This window comes from Saimiri boliviensis, chromosome 13 (genome assembly GCF_048565385.1).
Source record: "Saimiri boliviensis isolate mSaiBol1 chromosome 13, mSaiBol1.pri, whole genome shotgun sequence".
Taxonomy (NCBI): Eukaryota; Metazoa; Chordata; class Mammalia; order Primates; family Cebidae; genus Saimiri; species Saimiri boliviensis.
Genome location: NC_133461.1, coordinates 101,729,636 through 101,750,396, shown reverse-complemented (window position 1 = coordinate 101,750,396; position 20,761 = coordinate 101,729,636). Strand labels below are relative to the sequence as shown.

At 41.5% G+C, this 20,761-nt stretch overlaps 1 protein-coding gene across 1 annotated transcript in view; it reads right to left on the bottom strand.

Annotated features, from left to right (window-relative positions):
* The window catches only part of DPYSL2 (dihydropyrimidinase like 2), a 139,472-nt gene that overhangs the window by 108,466 nt on the left and 10,245 nt on the right, over positions 1-20,761 (bottom strand). The gene's annotated exons all lie outside the window — the stretch shown is intronic.

Here is a 20,761-nt window from a genome sequence, read left to right as displayed (position 1 = left end):
CAAACAGATCAAGGGAAGAAAGCAGACAGCCCAGAAAGAAACACACAAATAGAGTCAACTTATCTTTGATAAAGGAGCAGGGAAATTCAATGTTGAGATTTCTTTCTTTCTTTCTTTCTTTCTTTTTTTTGAGATGGAGCCTAACTCTGTCGCCCAGGCTGGAGTGCAGTGGCATGACCTCAGCTCACTGCAACCTCCACTTCCTGGGTTCAACGGATTCTCCTGCTTCAACCCCCCGAGTAGATGGGATTACAGGTTTCACACCACCATGCCTGGCTAATTTTTGTATTTTTAATAGAGGATGGGGTTCACCATATTGGCCAGGATGGTCTTGAACTCCTGACCATGTTAGCCAGGCTAGTCTGGAGCTCCTGACCTCAAGTGATCTGCCCATCTCTGCTTTCCACAGTGCTGACGTTACAGGCATGAGTCACCGCGCCCAGTTAAAACACTTTTTAAACTCCCTTTTGATATCTTGAGCCAATGGTTGTTCTAAAGTGTGTTTTGTTTCCACATGTTTATGAATTTTCCTGTTTTCTTGCTGTTATAGATTATTAACTACATTTCATTATGGTTTTAAAAAGTACTTATAATTATTTTGAGCTTCTTAAATTTGTTAAGACTCATTTTGTGGCCTAATATGTGATCTATCCCAGAGAATGTTCTGTGCATGCCTGAGAAAAATGTGCATACTTCTGCTGTTGAATAAGAAGTTCTGCGTATGGTGGTTAGGACCACCTGTTCTATAGTGTTGTTCAAGTCAGCTGTTTCTTTATTGATTTTCTGTCTGGATGTTCTATCCCTTATCGTAAGTGAGGTATTGAAGTCCCCTACTATTAACGTATTGCTGTCAGTTCCTGTCTCTAGATCTGTCAATATTTGCTTATATATTTAGGTGCTGTAACGTTGGGTGTGTATATGATTGTTGTATTTTCCTGCTGAACTGACCTTTTTTATCATTATAAAGTAATCTTCCTTGTGACCACAGCTTTAGACCTAAAGCCTATTTTGTCTGATATAAGTACGGCCACCTCTGCTTTCTTTTGGTTACTATTTGCGTAAAATATCTTTTTCCATCCCTTCACTGTCAACCTACATATGTCTTTAATTCTAAAGCGTGTCTATTCATTTTGTACACTTTGTACAAATTCACAGAAAAACTGTCTTCACAAAAGGACTTTTAGCAGTAAAATGATAACATCACCTCTAAGTGACACATGTACTTATATCCATTGGGGGGGTGGTGGAGAGGAATTGGAAGAAATGAAGGATTCTAGACCAGAATTATACAGAAGATATTTTCAGACAGAACCATTGTTAGGTGAGTGTAGCTTTTTCAATACTATTGTGTATATGGTAGACAAACTTAAGTCCTTATTTGAAACATCTGGTCTGTCTAGGTGTTTAGAAGTACACAAAGTATATTAAATGTAGAGATAATAAAGAACACGTTTTGTAGATATCCTTTTGTTAAAATTCATATGAAATATTGTCTTTTGGAAACTGAATGATCACACCACTTCTCTGAGCAGTACGCATTGTTATTTTCATGGTGGTTCAGGGAGAAAGAAGGAGAAGGAATTGCAAAGGGTTTGATGCCAGTGTGTTTATGGCAAGGCACAATTGGCCACTGTCCCTTATATCTGTGCATTGTCTTTTACTTGGCTGTGTATATACCATACATACAGGACAAGCAAGTCCTGATTTACAACATCTAGTACTTCTAGATGTTAAAGAGGTTGCTACTATGACAAAAGTAAGGTTAGTAAACTAATACATTGAGTATACTCTGTGTTAAATTTCATAGGAAAAACTGTTCTTAAAAACCCCTATGGGCCAGGCGCAGTGGCTCACGCCTGTAATCCCAACACTTTGGGAGGCTGAGGCGGGAGGAACACGAGGTCAGGAGATCAAGACCATCCTGGCCAACATAATGAAATCTCGTCTTTACTAAAAATACAAAAATTAGCTGGGTGTGGTGGTGCACACTTGTAATCACAGCTACTCAGGAGGCTGAGGTAGGAGAATCACTTGAACCCAGGAGTTGGAGATTGCAGTGAGCTGAGATCGCACCACTGCACTCCAGCCTGGCAACAGAGCAAGACTCTGTCAAAAAACAAAAACAAAAATCTTATGGAAGTAAAATTGTGAAGATCCCTGCTAAGCCCTGTAGATGCTTCTATCTGTCCATTGAGTTGACAGAGGTAGGAAGGAAAAGGGTTCTAGGCTAGGATGTTCCTATTTAAAAGACTGTAGCCAATTGATGTATGTGCATCTCTTTGGCTGAACTGTAGGAATAAATTAAGTAATTCAATGGAAATATACCTCCCTGTTAATATTTGAATGGTATAGATCTGATAATGAATTCTTTTAGAACCTCTACTTCGTGTACTCTGTTGCTTTACTTTTCACTTTAAATTGAACATTAAGGAAATGCAGTATTTTAATAGGAATTCTGCCAATAACTTTATCTAGAGGAGTGTTTCCATTTTTGTCTTCTATGAAGTTTTTGTCCCAAAAGAGGTGGGATTATACTTTTTTCTAACAGATTGAGTTGGTGTTGTGTATTCTTGGTTATCAAAATATTCATATCACTTTGGGATTTTTTTTTTTTTTTTAAAGACAGGGTTTCACCATGTTGGTCAGGCTGGTCTTGAACTCCCGACCTCAGGTGATCCGCCCGCCTTGGCCTCTAAAGTGCTTGGATTACAGGCGTGAGCCACCACGCCTGGCCTCACTTTGAGATTTTAAATTGATAAATATTCACGGTGTGTGAAAAAGCATAATACCTTTATACCGTATGGTCTCAATCCAATAAAAACTGGATGCTGTGTCTATACACACACAGGACCTAGAAGGACACAGCAAACTGTAAACTGCTTGTGATTGTGGACAACTTTGTTCTTTGCTTCTTTTGTTTTTCACTTTCCTGTAATGCACGTATAAACTTTTTAAAAAATAAAAGTTAGGTCATGTGTAGTAGCTCACACCTGTAATCCCAACACTTTAGGGGGCTGAGGCGGAGGGATCACTTGAAGCCAGGAGTTTGAAACATGCCTGGGAAACAGAGCGAGACCCCATCTCTACAAAAAATTTTAAAATTACCATAGTTGGGTGCAGTGGTGCATGCCTGTAGCCCCATCTCCTCAGAAGGCTGAGGCAGGAAGACAATTTGAGCCCAGGAGATTAAGGTGCCAGTGAGCTATGATCACACCACTACACTCCAGCCTGGGCAACAGAGAAAGACAGACACCTCAAAAATATTTTTTAATAAAGGTTATTTTTAAAACATGGAAACAATACATAAAGTGTATCTATTATCGTCAGCATGTGACTGGATCTTATATTTTATTCATTCAGTCACTCTATACTTTTATGGGTATTTGTAGTTTTGTTTTGTTTTTTGAGACATGGTTACTCAGACTATCACCCAGACGTGCAGCGGCCAGCACAGCTCACTGGAGCCTCAGCCCCATGGACTCAAGCAATCCTCCACCTCACCCTTCCTAGTAGCTAGGACGGCAGACGTGCCACCACACCTGGCTAATTTAAAAAAATTTTTTTTGTAGATACGGGGTTTCCTTATGTTAAAGACACAATTTGAGCCGAGGCTCGTCTCAAACCCTTAGGCTCAAGCAATCTTCCCACCTGGGCCTCCCAAATTGTTGGGTTACAGGCATTAGCTACCACACCCAGCCTACACCTTTTGATTGGTGAGTTTAATCCATTTACATTTAAGTAATTACTGATGAGGACTTACTATTGCCATTTTGTTATTTTCTATTTGTCATGCATTGTTTCGACTTTTCTTGCTGTCTTTCTTTGTTGTTTCATGATTTGTTGTTTCATGATCTGTTACAGGTTTTTTTCTTTGCTGTTAGATAAAGGGTTGTATAAAATATCATATATATATATAATATATATTTTTGGGACAGAGTTTTGCTCTTGCTGCCTAGGCTGGAGTGCAATGGTATGATCTCAGCTCACTACAACCTCCGCCTCCCGGGTTCAAGTAATTTTCTTGCCTCAGCCTCCTGAGTAGCTAGGTTTACAGGCATGTGCCACCACACCCAGCTAATTTTGTATTTTTAGTAGAGAGGGAGTTTCTCCATGTTGGTAAGGCTGGTCTTGGACTTTCACCCTCAGGTGATCCGTCTGCCTTGGCCTCCCAAAATGCCGGGATTACAGGCGTAAGCCACCACGCCAAGCTGTAAAATAGGACACAGTGGTGGTTCTTACTCCTGTGGGAGCGTAATAGCAGCTCCTTCCTCAAGGCTGGAACAGCTTCATAGACTCCAAGAAGCTTCGTTAAATGGGCTCCACATAGTTGAAGACAGTGGGGAACTTCGGTGGAGAAAGACCACCAAAGGGAGTGCTTGTGTTCCTTGGTAGTGATGAGGACCACTGGGGTCCTCCTGCTCCCTTTTTCCCCCCGCAGGGAGAGGTCATGCCAAGGGATCCCTCTTGGCACCTACCTATACCACACTGAGGGAAGGGTGACATGGGTTAAAGTGCTTCCTACACTTTTCTACCTGGTCATCCTCAGTTTACATGCTCCACTGGGTTACTAAAGTTCCTACATTGTACTCCAGAGCTCTCCCAGAGCTATTTTCACTGCCATGTGGCTGTTTGTTCATTGTTTTTGTTGGGGAGATAAGCACTGGTGCCTCCTAGTCCAACATCTTGCTGACAGCACTCCTCAATAAGTATAAAATTTTTATTAATTAACATTACATTGAATAGATCTGATAGCTACCTCCTTTATCAAGTGATATGAGTTAAGATGACCAGTAATGGAATAAATTGACATCATGTACCTCATGATAGGATTCTCCCAGAAGATCCAGCATTGGTTCAGAGATAGTCATGACAAAAATGTATAAATCATGAAGCAACACCAGACAATTCCAAACTGAGAAGCAGTCTACAAAATAACTGGCCTGTAATTTTCATTAAGTGTTTGGGTTACAGGAATCAAAAAAGATGAACTCTTCCAGACAGATGGAACAAAAAGACATGACAAGTAAATGATAATCCCGACTTGAATGCTGGACCTACTAAAAGATGTTAATGGATAATTGGTGAAATTTGAACAAAGTCTTGGGATTAGAAGGTAGTACTGTGTCAATGTTAATTGTCTGATTTTGATGGTTTCACTTTGGTCATGAAGGAAAGTAATCTTGTCTTTTATGAAATATACATTGAAGTATTAAGGGGAAATGGGGCATCACATGTGCAACTTACTCTCAATTGAATGAGAAAAATATATAGAGTTGTGTGTGTGTGTGTGTGTGTGTGTAGAGAATGACAGTAAGGTCAATGCAGTAAAATGCCAAGAATTAAGCAAACCACGTGAAACGGATACAAAAATTCTGCATCATTTTTCTAACTTTTCTTTACATTTTAAATTTCTTCAAAGGACAAAGGTTTTTAAAAGCTTTAAAAGCACAAGCTATTTTTTTTCTACAAAATGGTAGATAAATAATAGCAAACATTATAGGTAGATAAGACAAAAACTAGCGAATGACTGGAGTTTGCGACCCCATGCTGAATCATCCTGCGGCTCCTGAACGTGTCTGGATTTTGCGACAAACGAAGGCAGCCTGCCCAGAATAGCCTCCACTAAAGAGGAACGTGGAGAGTCAAAGCCATTCCTCAGCTTCTCCCAGAACATTTGACTTTGATTTAATTATCTCAATATTTAGGCCGTAGTAATGAGACTATTACCAAATCACCTCTGTAGAAATTACTTGTACTTCCTACAGCCCTTTGACATTAATTTAGCCATCAACAAATCTATCTAAGCCACTCATCAGAAAATCAATTTTAAGACTTTCTACTAAAAAAAAAATCCTTATTATTCACCATAACCTTCATTTATACACTTGTCAGTTGGGAAGGAAGTATCACATTCAGTAGACATTTTCTCACCTATTCTCAAAGAGAGTCCTTCTGGTGGCTGAGTCAAGATGTAGCTCATTTGCATCTTCCTCCCCATTCTCTCACTGCCTTTCCCATCAGCTGCAAGTCAGAATCTTGCCCTTCATTCTTTCTCTATAATTTGCAAATGTCTCTCTTTTGTCTCTGTCATGCTTCCTTAAGACTTACAGATTCCCCTTTATTCAAACTCAATTTATTCCCTATTCATGTCATGCCAACCTAATGATTTACCTTTTTTATTTTTTTGAGATGGAGCCTTGCTCTGTCGCCCAGGCTAGAGTGCAACCATGCAATCTCAGCTCACTGCAACCTCCACCTCCTGGGTTCAAGCAATTCTCCTTTCTCAGCCTCTCGAGTAGCTGGGATTACAGGTGTGTGCCACTGTGCCCGGCTAATTTTTGTATTGTTAGTAGAGACAGGGTTTTGCCATGTTGGCCAGGTCTTGAACTCCTGATCTCAGGTGATCCACCCACTTCAGTCACCAAAAGTGCTGGGATTATAGGCATGAGTCACCATGCCCAGTTTATAATTTACTTTTTAAAAAACATTGCCAGCCACACACGGTGGCTCCTGCCTGTAATCATAGCACTTTGGGAGGCTGAGGGAGGAGGACTGCTTGAGCCCAAAAGTTCAAGACAAGCCTGGGCAGTATGGTGAAACTTCATCTCTACCAAAAATACAAAAATTAAAGTTGGGTGCACTGGCTCACACCTGTAATCCCAGCACTTGGGAAGGTTGAAGCAGGAGGATTATTTGAGCCCAGGGCTTCAAGATCAGTCTGGGCAACTTAGCAAGACCTCATCTCTAAAAAAAAAAAAGGAAAAAAAATACAAAAATTAGCTGGGCATGGTGGCACGCACCTGTAGTCCTGGCCATTTAGGAGGCTGAGACTGGAGGATCAGCTGAGTCTGGGAGCTTGGGGCTGCAGTGAGCCATGATCACACCACTGCACTCCAGCCTGGGCGACAGAGTCAGACTCCATCTCAAACACACACACACACACACACACACACACACACACACACGCACACATGCACACACCCCATAGAGAGCTTATAATTTAGATGGGAAGAAAGTTGTATTACTTTGTAACAATACTTTACAAGGATAATAGCACGATGTGTTAACATAAAGTTTCTGTTGTTGCCACAGAATATATTACACTATGTCCTGGCACATTCATTTCAAAGCAGTGTCAGAAAATGAACAATATCATCTTGACAAGCTCATCTAAGTAAATAATCAGTTTGCCTCCCAGTTCATAATCCGCATGCTCCCTACACTGAAAAAAACAATATACATCTCAACGTTCCATTTTGTATAAATGGACCCAAACATAGCATGCTTTTCTGTTTATTGTTTTCCACTGCATTCTCTATAGTTACGTTTTGTGAAGTGAATTCAGGTTTCAAACTAGAGCAGAAAAAGTTCATGCAACACCAGCGTATGATCTCTATCGAAAATCTCTAGTTGGGTTTTTCTTACGTGCCAGCCCATGTTCCAAAACTGTATATGTATGACATATTTAAATCCCCTAAACACTCCTCATGTTATCGATTGGATGTTTATGTCCCCCTAAAATTTACATGGCCAAATCTAATCCTTGTTGTGATGGTATCTAGAGGCAGGGCCTTTGGGAGGTGAACAGGTCATGAGGGTGGAGCCCTCACACTGCAGTTAGTGCCCTTACGAGAAAAGAACAAAGAGCTAATTCACACTCCTTCTGCCATGTGAGGAGAAAAGAAGTCTCAGGTCTGCAATGTGGAAACAGGCCTTCAACAGAACCCAACCAGGCTGGCACCCTGACCTCAGACTGCCATCCTCCAGGACTGTGAGAAATACATATTTCTTGCTTAAGCCACCCAATCTACACTGATTTGTTATAGCAGCCTGGACTAAGACACGTAATGATGTAGACACTGTTCTAATCCTAATTTAACTGTTGAGAAACAGCCATAGAAATGCTGTAGTGAGATAAAATACAAGATTTGGGACGGGCGTGGTGGCTCATGTCCATGATCTCAGTGCTTTGGGAGGCTGAGGTGGGAAGACTGCTTGAGGCCAGGAGTTAAAGACCAGCTTGGACAACATAGACCCCCATCTCAACCAAACATAATAATAAAAATTAGCTTGGCTTGGTGGTGCGTGCCTATAGTCCTAGCTACTCAGGAGGTTAAGGCAGGGGGGTAACTTGAGCCCAGGAGTTTAAGGCTGCAGTGAGCTATGATTATGCCACTGCACTCCAGCCTGGGTAAGAGTGAGACCCTGTCTCAATAAGAAATAAAAATAAAAAATACAGAGTGTCCTATATTTTCATTTGATAAAAGTGGCAACCCTACAAAAATAAAGGAAGTAAGCTTACCAAGGCCACATAGCTGTTAGCAGTGGTAACTGGCTCCAGAGTTCATACTTTTATCTTAGAAATCCTTGTAAGAAGTAAATGAGGGGCCAGGTGTGGTGGCTCACACCTTTAATCCCAGCACTTTGGGAGGTTGAGGCAGGTGGATCACGATGTCAGAAGTTCAAGACCAGCCTGACCAACATGGTGAAACCCCATCTCTATTAACAATACAAAATTAGCTGGGAGTGGTGGCACATGCCTGTAATCGCAGCTACTCAGGAGGCTGAAGCAGGAGAATCACTTGAACCCGGGAGGCAGAGGTTGCAGAGGGTGAAGATCACACCATTGCACTCCAGCCTGGGCAACAGAGCAAGACTCCATCTCAAAAAATTTTTTTAAAAAAGAAGTAAATGAGGGGCCAGGTGTGGTGGCTGATGTCTATAATCCCAGCATTTCGCAAGCTAAGGCAGGCAGATTACTTGAGCCCAGGAGTTCAAGACCACCCTGGACAACATTTCTACAAAATGCAGCCAAGTATGGTGGCATGCCCCTGTAGTCCCAGCTACTTGGGAGGCCAAGGTGGGAGGATCACTTGAGCACAGGAGATGGAGGCTGCAATGAGCTGAGATCACACCACGGCACTCCAGCCTGGATGACAGAGCAAGTCTCTATCTCAAAAAACAAAAAAGAATTAAATGAAGTAGCCCATATAAATGGCTCAGCATGCTGTCTGGTATCTAGGAAGGATTTACACACTAGTTGTCACTAATAACTCCAATAACCAGTCTTCTTGTTGCTAGCCCACTGAACTCCTCTGTTCCTAAGACCTTAACAGCCCACTACCATTTCATTCCTTGGACCTTGAAAGCCCGTGGACTTCCCAGCTTCTTCCCACTGCCTCTCCTCCCACAGTTACTGTTTTTCACCAGAACTGCTTTATTAAGACCCTCTTGTCACTAGGCTGTTACTGTGTTGTGCCATCAGTCCCTGCCACCTCAGCAGCACCTCACTTCCTGCAAGCCTCAGGTCTCCCAGCATCCCTTCTCCATCTGGGATCTCCAGGAATCCTCTCAACCTCTGAAGCTGAGAACATTTGACAGCTGTGGTCATTGACTTCACTCCAATGCAACCGGAGTGCCGCGTGGCAATGTTTTGTCTCTAGTTTCCTGCCATCTCCTAAAATGCTTTAGCTAATCAATAAATGGAATTGGGGCAACTGGACATCCAGAGGCGGAATAATGAAGTTGGGCCTCTACCTCATACCACATAGAAAAATTAACTCAGAATGGATCCAAAATCTGCATGTAAAAACAAAAGCTATGAAACGTCCAGGAGAAAACACAGGGGAAAGTTTTTGTGACCTTGGATTAGGAAATAAGCTCTTAGATATGACACCAAAAGCACAAGCAACAAAAGAAAAGACAGATAAATTACACTTCGTCAAAATTAAAAACATTCATCCCTCAAGGACACTATCAGGAGAGTCAAAAAACAATCCACAGAGAAGGAGAAAAAATTTTCAAATATATTTACATTTATATATATATTAATTATATTTATATATTAATGTGTATTATATAATGTTCATATATGTTATATATAATTATATAAAATTATATCTTATATAAAAATATATATAATTATATATATAATTTATATACTATATAAAATTATAATTATATATGATATATATAATTATGTATATATATAAAAAATAAGGATGCAGTATCCAGAATATATATATAGAACTCTTACAGCTCAACAAAAAAATGGCAAATATTCCAATTTAAAAATGGGCAAAGAATTTGAATAGACATTTCTCCAAAGAAGAGACACAAATGACACAAGCACATGGAAAGATGCTCCACGACATCAGTCATCAGGGAAATACATACCAAAGCCACAAGAGATACTGAGTCACACCCAGTAGGATGGCTGGAATCAAAAAGACAGACAATAACAAGTGCTGACAAGGATGTAGCAAAGCTGGAAGCCTCATACACTAACCCTCATATACTGCCGATGGGAATGTAAAGTCGTACAGCCACTTTGGGAAACAGTTCGGCAGTTCTTCAAAAAGTGAAATAGAATTACCAAATAACCCAGCAACTTTACTCCTTGGTACATAGCTAAGAAAAATGAAAACATATGTCCACACAGACTCTACCATGAATATTCACAGCAGTATTATTCATAATAGCTAAAAAGTGGAAACAACACAACTATCTGTCAACTGATGAATGAATTGAAAAACAGGTATTATATCCATACAATGGAATCGCACTCACCTCGAAAAGGAACAAAGTACGGTTACATATTACAACACCGATGAACCTGGAAAACGTTGTGCTGAGGGAAAGAAGCCGGTCAGGAAAGCCCACATAGTGTATGCTTCCATGTATATAAAATGTGAAGATAAGCAAATCCATACAGACAGAAAGCAGTGGTTGTCAGGAGCTGGGGGGTGGAGGAAACGGAGAGTGGCTGTTTACTGGGTTTGTTTTGGGGATGATACAAATGTTCTTAAAGTAGACAGTGATGATGGGTGCATATCCTGTGAAAATCCTAAAAGCCACTGAATTACACAGTTTAAAGGGGCCAATTTTATGGTATGTGAAAAATGTTTCAAGAGTAAATATTTGTATCAAAGCTCATTCCTCTCCTGAAGTTGACCCTGGTATCACTCACCCTTGGAAGAAACTCTCCCTCTCTTCTTTTGCCTAAAAATTAAGGCCACAAGACAAAGTCCCTCCAATCCAACTCTAACCTCTCCCTGGGTTCACAGAAATGCCCTGCCACAAGAAAGTCCTGATCATCTCCAGCAACTGTGTCCTCCTCTGTACCTAAAGCCAATCCCTCCTTTCTTGTCAGGGAACCACACCTGCCTCCTATCTCTATCAGCCCTGTGCTCCTTTCTGGGGCCTTCCTCTCTCTACAGTATGTACAGAGAGATCAAACATGATCGTGACTTCCGCATGTTACCAGAAGCAAAAGAACTCCAAAAGGCACAAGTGTGCCTGTGTCCATACCCCTGGAAAACCACTTGTCTTCCCAAAGTACGCCAAGATGAGTTTCCCCAAGCACCCCACCACTCTTCTGACCTCACAGCACATGACAGCTGCCACTCACCAGCCATCGAGCCTGCTCCCACCAAGACCAGCACCTAAGCCCGGCTAATCATGTCCTTTCAGGTTTCATCCTACTTCATTATTTCTCTGCCTTTAATACTGCTGACCATTCTATACCTATTGAAATATCCTTGTCTCCCCTCCCTAGCTTGACTTTCAAATATTAATTAACATAAAACCATCCTTTATTAAGTATCTGCTAATACCAGGCCATGTACTTTCACCAGTCCTCTGGGCCAGTCTGAACAGTACCGTGGAACAGGGGTTCTTTCTATTTTTCTTGGGTAACACTGGAACCCAGATCAGTTACATCCAAGGCCCAGAATAAATGATTCATCCCAGCTCTAGATGGCTCCAACATATGTGCTCTTTCTACCACCCTACACATTCTCCCTGAGTGATCTCATCTGCCTCATGGCTTCAGACACCACCTCCTTGCCAATGGCACCCTGTGTCTATCTGCAGCCCCCAAATCTCTTCTGAGCTCCCTTCCAGCTGGTGGCAGAGGTTGGGAGGTAATCTCTGCATACCCAGGAGTGTTACTGCTGAGCCTGGGAGAACTTGCATGAGCCCCCGAGCTGCCCTTCCACAGGGATTAATGTCCCTGTGTTCTCTTCAGACCTCCATTGCCTGCCTCCTCAATTTCCTCTGCTGTTTCCTTATTTCATTTTCCTTGCTATGGCCTGAATGTGTCCCCCAAAATTCATGTGACAACCCAATCCCCAATGCAATAGTGTTAAGAGGTGGGGGCTTTAGGGAGGTGTTTACGTCATAATGACTGAGCTCTCTCATCAATTTTTTTTTTCCCCTGAGGTCTTGCTCTGTCACCCAGGCTGGAGTGCAGTGGCATAATCAGGGATCACTGCAGCCTCAAACTCTTGGGCTCAAACTATCCTCCCAACTCAGCCTCCTGTGTAGCTGGGACTATAGGCCTAAGCCACTACGCCTAACTGGGAAGTCATTCAGTAGGAAGACCTCCCTGTCAAGACCCAGCGTCTAAGAAGGAACTGGTCATGATACCCACTTTGCAAATGAGGAAGTAGATTTAAAAGAAATAGGTGGCTTGCTAAAGCCACCATCTGGTATACCAAAAAAGCACACTATAACTGGTGAAACTCATCCAAATCTTTTGCACACCAGATTCTCTAGTGACATTCCAGGAAACCTCAAGAATTAAGTTTAAAACAAAACATTGGAAAGGCTTCCTCACAGAAGCACATCTTCTTACCTAACTAAATGGCCAGAAGGAAGGACAAAGAAATGACTGGCGATCATGTTCAATTTTTTAATGGGTCCTAAAAACAGTCCAGAGTCCTAGTGGAAACAGAAATTTGTAGAATGTCTCCACATTTCTCTCTATGGTTCTAAGCCTGGATAATTTCATGCAGGCTTAATTCCTGAATGCTCCATGACAATTTCAAAGTCCACATCCAATTAAGACGTGACCAAAATGCCACGGATCCACTGAAGGTTGTTACAAGAAATAACACGGCAAAGATATGCATTTGCTGGTGTGCTATGGTGAAGCTAAGATAGCCAAGACAGCACAGTGATGACAGTGCTTAGTGTTACAGGATGACACATGGTCAGAAGGTAAAGCTGATCTTACTTGGAAATCCTGCTTTGCTAATTCTGTCACTGAAATTAGAGATTTAGTGAACAGAGTTGTAGATGATAGTTGCTGTTATTTTTTTCTTCTCAGTTAATTCTTTCTTTTCTTTTTTGAGACAGAATTTCGCTCTTGTTACCCAAGCTGGAGTGCAATGGTGTGATCTTGGCTCACTGTAACCTCTGCCTTCCAGATTCAAGCGATTCTCCTGCTTCAGCCTCCTGAGTAGCTGGGATTACAGGTGCCCACCACCACACCATGCTAATTTTTTGTATTTTTAGTAGAAACGGAGTTTCACCATGTTAGCCAGGCTAGTCTCGAACTCCTGACCTCAGGTGATCTGCCCACCTTGGCCTCCCAAATTGCTGGGACTACAGACATGAGCCACCATGCCTGGCCCTTGCTTTTGCATTCTAGAAAAGGAGTCTCACTGTGTTGCCCAGGCTGCTTTCAAACTCCTGGACTCTAGTGCTCCCACCTCGGCCTCCCAAAGTGCTGGGATTATCAGCTTGAGCCACCGTGGTTAGTCCCAGTTAATTCTTTTCTAGCCATCTTCACTACAAGCTTTGGCATAATCATATGCCCTGTATAAAATTTAATTCATTTGTTTTAAAAAAATTAAAGTTAAAATTTAAAAATCCGTGGCTGGGAGCAGTGCCTCACGCTTGTAATCCTAGCACTTTGGGAGGCTGAGGTGGGTGGACCACCTGAGGTCAGGAGTTCAAGACCAGCCTGGCCATCATGGTGAAACCCCATCTTAAAAAATAATAATAATAATAATAACAACATAGGGGGCACGGTGTCTCATGCCTATAATCCCAGCACTTTGGTAAGCTGAGGCAGGAGGATCGCTTGACCCTTGGAGTTCAAGACCAGCCTGGGCAACAAAATGAGACCCCCATCTCTACAAAAATTAAATAATGAGCTGGCTGTGGTGGCACACACCTGGAGTCCCAGTTACTCAAGAAAATCGCATGAGCTCAGGAGTTCAAGGTTGCAGTGAGCTATGATCACATCACTGCAACTGTAACCTGGGAGACAGGGAGAGACCCTTAAAAAAATACACACACACACACACACACACACACACATAATTTGGCTAGCAGCTCCAGACACAACATTTCAACTAAAATGTTAATGAAGGTCATAAAAACAGGAATACGCCCAATAGTTCTGTAAAACTTAGACCAACAGACAACCTAAGGCCGGGATCTTGTAATGACCTTAGGTCTACTTTCTTTTTCTTTTTTTTGTCTTCCAAGACGGAGTTTCACTCTTGTTACCCAGTACTTTCTTTTCTGTTTTTCTGATGCTTTAACATCTGGGGCCTTGCTGACCGTGGAAAAATTGCACCTCCCAGGCTAACCAATTCCTCGAGTTGTAAAATGACTCTCCTGGGGGTGTGTCTTTCATATGCAAACCAACTAATCCAGAACTCACACTCCATCCTCCTCCATTAGGAAGCTCTTAAACTCAGGGCCAATATCCACCTACCCTAATCACCGCAGGGCCTGGAACCAGACATCTAGGGAAAGCTGCTAGCCCCAGGGCCCATCAAAGTTATCCAAACTAGCCACCCTAAACCTGTTAACCCTGCCTCTCCTATTCCTTCCCAGAAACCACAGTAAAGGCTCTTGGCCACCTATTTCCCTGGCTCCCTCTGCCTCCTGGCCAACGTAGTACTTCCCAGAGTGATCCTGAGCTGGGTTCAGTGCCTCTTGTTTCCAGGGATCTGTGAGTAACATTTCTCTTTTCTTTTCTTTTTCTTTCTTTTTTCTTTTCTTTCTTTCTTTCTTTCTTTTTTTTTTTTTTGAAATGGAATCTCTCTCTGTCGCCCAGGCTGGAGTGCAATGGTGCCATCTTGGCTACTGCAACCTCTGCCTCCTGGGTTCAAGCGATTCTCCTGCCTCAGCCTCCTGAGTAGCTGGGACTACAGGCATGCATCACCACACCCAGCTAATTTTTTGTCTTTTTAGTAGAGATGGGGTTTCTCTGTGTTAGCCAGATGATCTCAATCTCCTAACCTTGTGATCCGCCCACCTCAGCCTACCAAAATGCTGGGATTACAGGTGTAAGCCACTACTCCCATCCCCCTATTTCTTTCTTTATGACAGTCATTTACATATCTGAATGTCTCACCATACCTGATCCCAGGTGCATTTTGAAACAGTTGCCTATACAGGTCTGCCAGGGGTCCTGTCTTTCGATTCGACAGAAGTCACAACTCCTGGAAAGAAAGAAACTGTGCAGGAAGGGGGATGAAGGGCAGACAAGGAGAGAGAGGTGCCACCTCACCAGTGCCGCTCTAGCAGCTGATGCCAGGTTGCCTGAGGCAGTGTTCACCAATCTGGGTCAAAATGAGACAGCTAGAGTGGAGGCTTATGCCTATAATCTCAGCACTTTGGGAAGTCAAGGCAGGTGCATCATGTGAGTCCAGGAGTTCAGCATAAGCCTGGCCAATATGGTGAAACCTCGTCTCTACTAAAAATACAAAAATTAGCTGGGTCCTGTGTCGTGCGCCTCCAACCCAGGAGGCTGAGGCACAAGAACTACCTGACTCTGAGAGGCAGAGGTTGCAGTAAGCCCAGATCACGCCATTGTACTCCATCCAGCCTGGGTGACAGAGCAAGAGATTCCATCTCAAAAAACAGACAGAGACAGAGACAAATAAGAACCATGAATTTATTTTTTTAATTTAATTTTATTTTTTGAGACAGAGTCTGACCCTTGTCACCCAGAAGACCTCAGTCACTTCGACCTCAGCCTTCCAAAGTGTTGGGATTGCAGGCGTGAGCCACCATGCCTGGTCACATTTAATTTTTTATAAAGCCTAATTTATACATTTTTTTAAATTCTAGGATTGATTTCCCTTTATGATTTCAGTGCTTAAGTGTGCTTCATTTTATGAGATAATATTGTGATAATTTTTTAATGTCCTTATTTGGCAATATAAAATGTTGGCAACTCCCCCCCACCCCGCCAATTTATTTTTGAAATGTGCCTGTAAAAGTGCAAATCTGAAACCTTTGCACCAGAAAATAAGAATTGGACTAGGACCCGGCGCTTGAAATGAAAAATATATGTCATCAGAGTAAGGCCAGAGACACACTTTTCTGCTGAAAACACGGATTCCAAAGGAATTTCACCTGAATTGAAGATAAATGCAAAGGAAAAAAAACGTTGAGCTTAAGAAAAATTACTACGCAACAAGGTCATAGGAGAGATCATCCTAAAAAAAAAAAAAAAAAAAAAAAAAAAAAAAAAAAAAAACTTGCAGGAAACGAGCATCTTCAATGGAGGGTAGGAAGATATCTCTAAAACAAAATAAAACACCAGAGAACATAAATCAACACATCGATCCCTGATTTTAACAGCATATTGACAAACAAAAAGGGTGCCAAGAGCTGATCTGCCACTCACAGCCAGAGCTGGGCATTCTCCTGCGGAACAGAAGCGATTTCAGGGACCGTCAGCAGCAGCCAGGCCACTCTTGTCCAGGATGGACCAAGGCAAAACCAGCCCACACCCGCCCCCTGTCATATCTAATAAAATACAAACATTGATTCAAGCCACAAAATGCCAAACTCCCCCATCCTAACTGACAGGAGGGATCCACTGCTTCTTTGTCAACCACAGCATGCGCCTCGGTCTCACCTGCCACGCTCTGCAGAAGATGCGCTCAAACACGCAGGCATAGGATCGGCCCCACTTTCTGACAACACCCAACCCAGCGGACACCTTGGACCTCCAAAATCACCCAACCAAAGCCCAAACCCCTCTCATACCCTCGGACAGGGGCGCCCCGTGGATTTCTCTTTATGTGTTCTCTCCCTACTACAGCACGCCATAAATCCAACGGGTCCAACCACAGGTGTGTCACTGGTGGTCACTCACTGAAGGACACTGATAATATGCTCAAGTAGTAATTAAAAGATAATTCTTTAACATGATAAAGAGTATCGCTTTCAAACACTGACAAACAAGGCCTTTTCATTAGTCAGAAATCAAACAGGGAACCCTAATATTACCACCATGGTTCTAGAAGTTGCAGTCAATGAATTCAGACAATGAAGAGAAATGAATAAAACCATCGGCAAAAAACGAACAAGACTATTATTAGTCACAGAAAATAAAACTGTCCAAAAAGAATCAACGGAGATTTATTAAGACCACGAGCGAGTTCAATTGCATGACCAATTATTGCTAATTAATATAAAACCCCAGAGTCTCCCAGAACATAAACTACAAAATGTAACAGGGAAATTTCCCACTCCCTATAGTAACGAAACATGTAGAAATAAATCTAACAAGAAATGTCACAGAAATAAAACAAAATATCTGAATAAGAGGTAAGACATAATATAAACTTCAATAAAAGACTTGCTATTTTAAAAATAAATGTGTCTTATAATAACTCAATATATACATTTAATAAAATTCTGGTTAAAAAAATCATATCAGGTTTCTGTAACTAAAAATATCTGTAATGGAAAGTACGTTTGAGTGACGGGGAAAATGAAAAGTAAAGATATTAAAAAGCTGCAATAACTAAAGCAGTATTGAACCACCACGGATTTAGTAAATTGGATCAAAGAAACAGTATAGAGAGCTAAAAAACTGATCCTGGTGTATATGTAAGAGATTCATCGCTGGGTGCGGTGGCTCAAGCCTGTAATCCCAGCACTTTGGGAGGCCAAGGCGGGTGGATCGTGAGGTTGAGAGATCGAGACCATCCTGGTCAACATGGTGAAACCCCGTCTCTACTAAAAATACAAAAAATTAGCTGGGCATGGTGGCGCGTGCCTGTAATCCCAGCTACTCAGGAGGCTGAGGCAGGAGAATTGCCTGAACCCAGGAGGCGGAGGTTGCGGTGAGCCGAGATCGTGCCATTGCACTCCAGCCTGGGTAACAAGAGCGAAACTCCGTCTCAAAAAAAAAAAAAAAAAAAAAAAAAGAAAGAGGTTCAGCATATTAAAAAATAAGTAGAAAAAAACAATTATTCAATAAATGCCATTGGAAAAATGATCTACTTGAAAAATTAACTTATATGTTACTTAAAGTTAAAGACAAAACTTAATTATCAGATTAAAATGTAAATAGAAATGAAATTCAGGCTGAGCACAGTGACGAATGCCTGTAATCCCAGTACTTTGGGAGACCGACGCAAGAGGATCTCTTGAGCCCAGGAGTTCAAGACCAGCCTGGACAACATAGTCAGACCCCATCTCTACAAAAACATTTAAGTTAGCCAGCCATGGTGGCATGCACCTGTAGTCCCAGCTACTCGGGAGGCCGAGGTGGGAAATCACTTGAGCCTAGGAAGTCAAGGCTGCAGGGAGCTTATGATGACGTCACTGTACTCCAGCCTGGGTGATGGAGTAAAACCTTATCTCAAAAAAACCCAAAAAACTATTTTAAAAATTCATGAAAATCAAAAAGATTTTAGGAGAAACCACAGCTGGATAATTATATAATCTTAAAGTCAGAATGACTATAAAGGCAAAAAATCTATCAGAATAAATGGATCAACTTAACTTGTAAATTTTAAATTACATGTAAAGAGATCAAAGCCATTTAAAAGTTAGAGAAAAACTAAGAAAAATTATGTAGCAGATGACATTAAAATGAATACGTTTTTAATTTGTAATTTTTACAAATCAGTCTGAAATATGAACATAGGAAAACCATCCAACAACAGGATACTATTTGCCACCTATAAACTTGGGAAATAGCTCCAAGAACTATAATATCTAGTGATGTCAGAAATGTTGAAAAACAGTCATTTCTTTTTTTTTTATTTTTTGAGACAGTCTCACTCTGTTCCCCACACTGGAGTGCAGTGTGATCTCAGCTCACTGCAATCTCTGCCTCCCAGGTTCAAGTGATTCTCCTGCCTCAGCCTCCCAAGTAACTGGGATTACAGTTGCATGCCACCACACACACCCAGCTAATTTTTATATGTTTAGTAGAGACCGGGTTTTGCCATGTTGGCCAGGCTGGTCTCAAACTCTTGACCTCAGCTTATTTGCCCTCAGCCTCCCAAAGTGCTGGGATTACAGGCATCAGCCACTGTGCCTGGCCCTCATTCATTTTTAATGGGAGTTTAAAGACTGGAAAATATAATGCAACGAAATATTATCCATGGTTATTTTTTATTTATTTATTTATTTTTGAGATGGAGTTTCACTCTTGTTACCCAGGCTGGAGTGGGATGGCGCGATCTCGGCTCACCGCAACCTCCGCCTCCTGGGTTCAGGCAATTCTGCTGCCTCAGCCTCCTGAGTAGCTGGGATTACAGGCACACGCCACCATGCCCAGCTAATGTTTTGTATTTTTAGTAGAGATGGGGTTTCACCATGTTGACCAGGATGGTCTCGATCTCTTGACCTTGTGATCCACCCGCCTCAGCCTCCCAAAGTGCTGGGATTACAGGTGTGAGGATTTTTACATAGTAAGATTATAGATGATTTCTTTCTTTTTAAAAATTTGTTTATCAAAGTCATCTACAATAAACATGGTACTTTGTTATTATTTTTTTAAAGAAGTACAAAATAAAAGTTGAAATTAGAATGTTTGTTCAGTAAAGAACATAATCCTTTGTGAAAAGATGCACAACAAAACCACAAAGAGACACCACCTCACATCCAGTAGGATGATGCCTATCAAAACAAACAAACAAGAAACCTACCAAAAAGTAGCAAGTGTAGGCAAGGATGTGGAGACACTGGAAACCTTGGGAACTGTTGTTGGGAATGTAAAATAGTGTAACAATGGTGGAAAGCTGTATAGCAGTTTCCTTTAAAAATTAAGAGTTATCAGATTATCTGGCAACTCTACTTCTCAGTACACACTCAAAAGAACTGAAAGCAAGGTCTCAAATAGATATTTGCATAGCCATGTTCATAGCAACATTAGTCACCATAGCCAAAAGATGGACACCCAACTGTCCATTGATGAATGAATGAACAGATAAACAAAATGTGGTCTATACATATAACGGAATATCCTCAGCCTTTTTTTTTTTTAAGTTCAGCCTTAAAAAGGAAGGAAATTCTGGGTCAGGTGCAATGTCTCGTGCCTGTAATCCCAGTGCTTTGGGAGGCTGAGATAGGAGGATAGCTTAAGCCCAGGAGTTTGAGGTTACAGTGAGCTCTGATGGCTCCACTTACTCCAGGCTGGGTGACAGAGCAAGACACTGTCTCTTAAGGAAAAAAAGAAAAAAAAAAAAAAATTGAGGAAATTCTGACAAATACTACAGCATGAACAAACTTTGAGGACATTATGCTAAGTGAAATAAACTAGGCAAAAAAGGACACCTACTCTTTGATTCCATTACATGAGGTTCCTAAAGTAAGTCAAATTCACAGAGACAACGTAGAAAGGTGACTGCGGGGTCTGGGAGGAGAGGGGAATGAAGAGTTGCTGTTTCATTGGGTACAAAGTTTCAGTTTTGTGAAATGAAAACAAGTCTGATGATCGGTTGCACAACAATGTGAATATACTTAACATTACTGAACTGTACATTTAAAATAGTAAATTTTATGTTATGTGTATGCTATTACAATATAATTTTTTAAATTGAAGTCATTTATTTCCCCAAATTTATTAGTTTAAAATTCAGCTTGTTGGTTGCTGCCTTCCTCAACACCATCACTGCCACTCCCAAATCAATCATTGGATTAGAAAGCAAATTTTAAATTTTTTTTTTTTTTTTTTTGAGATGGAGTTTCACCCTTGTTACCC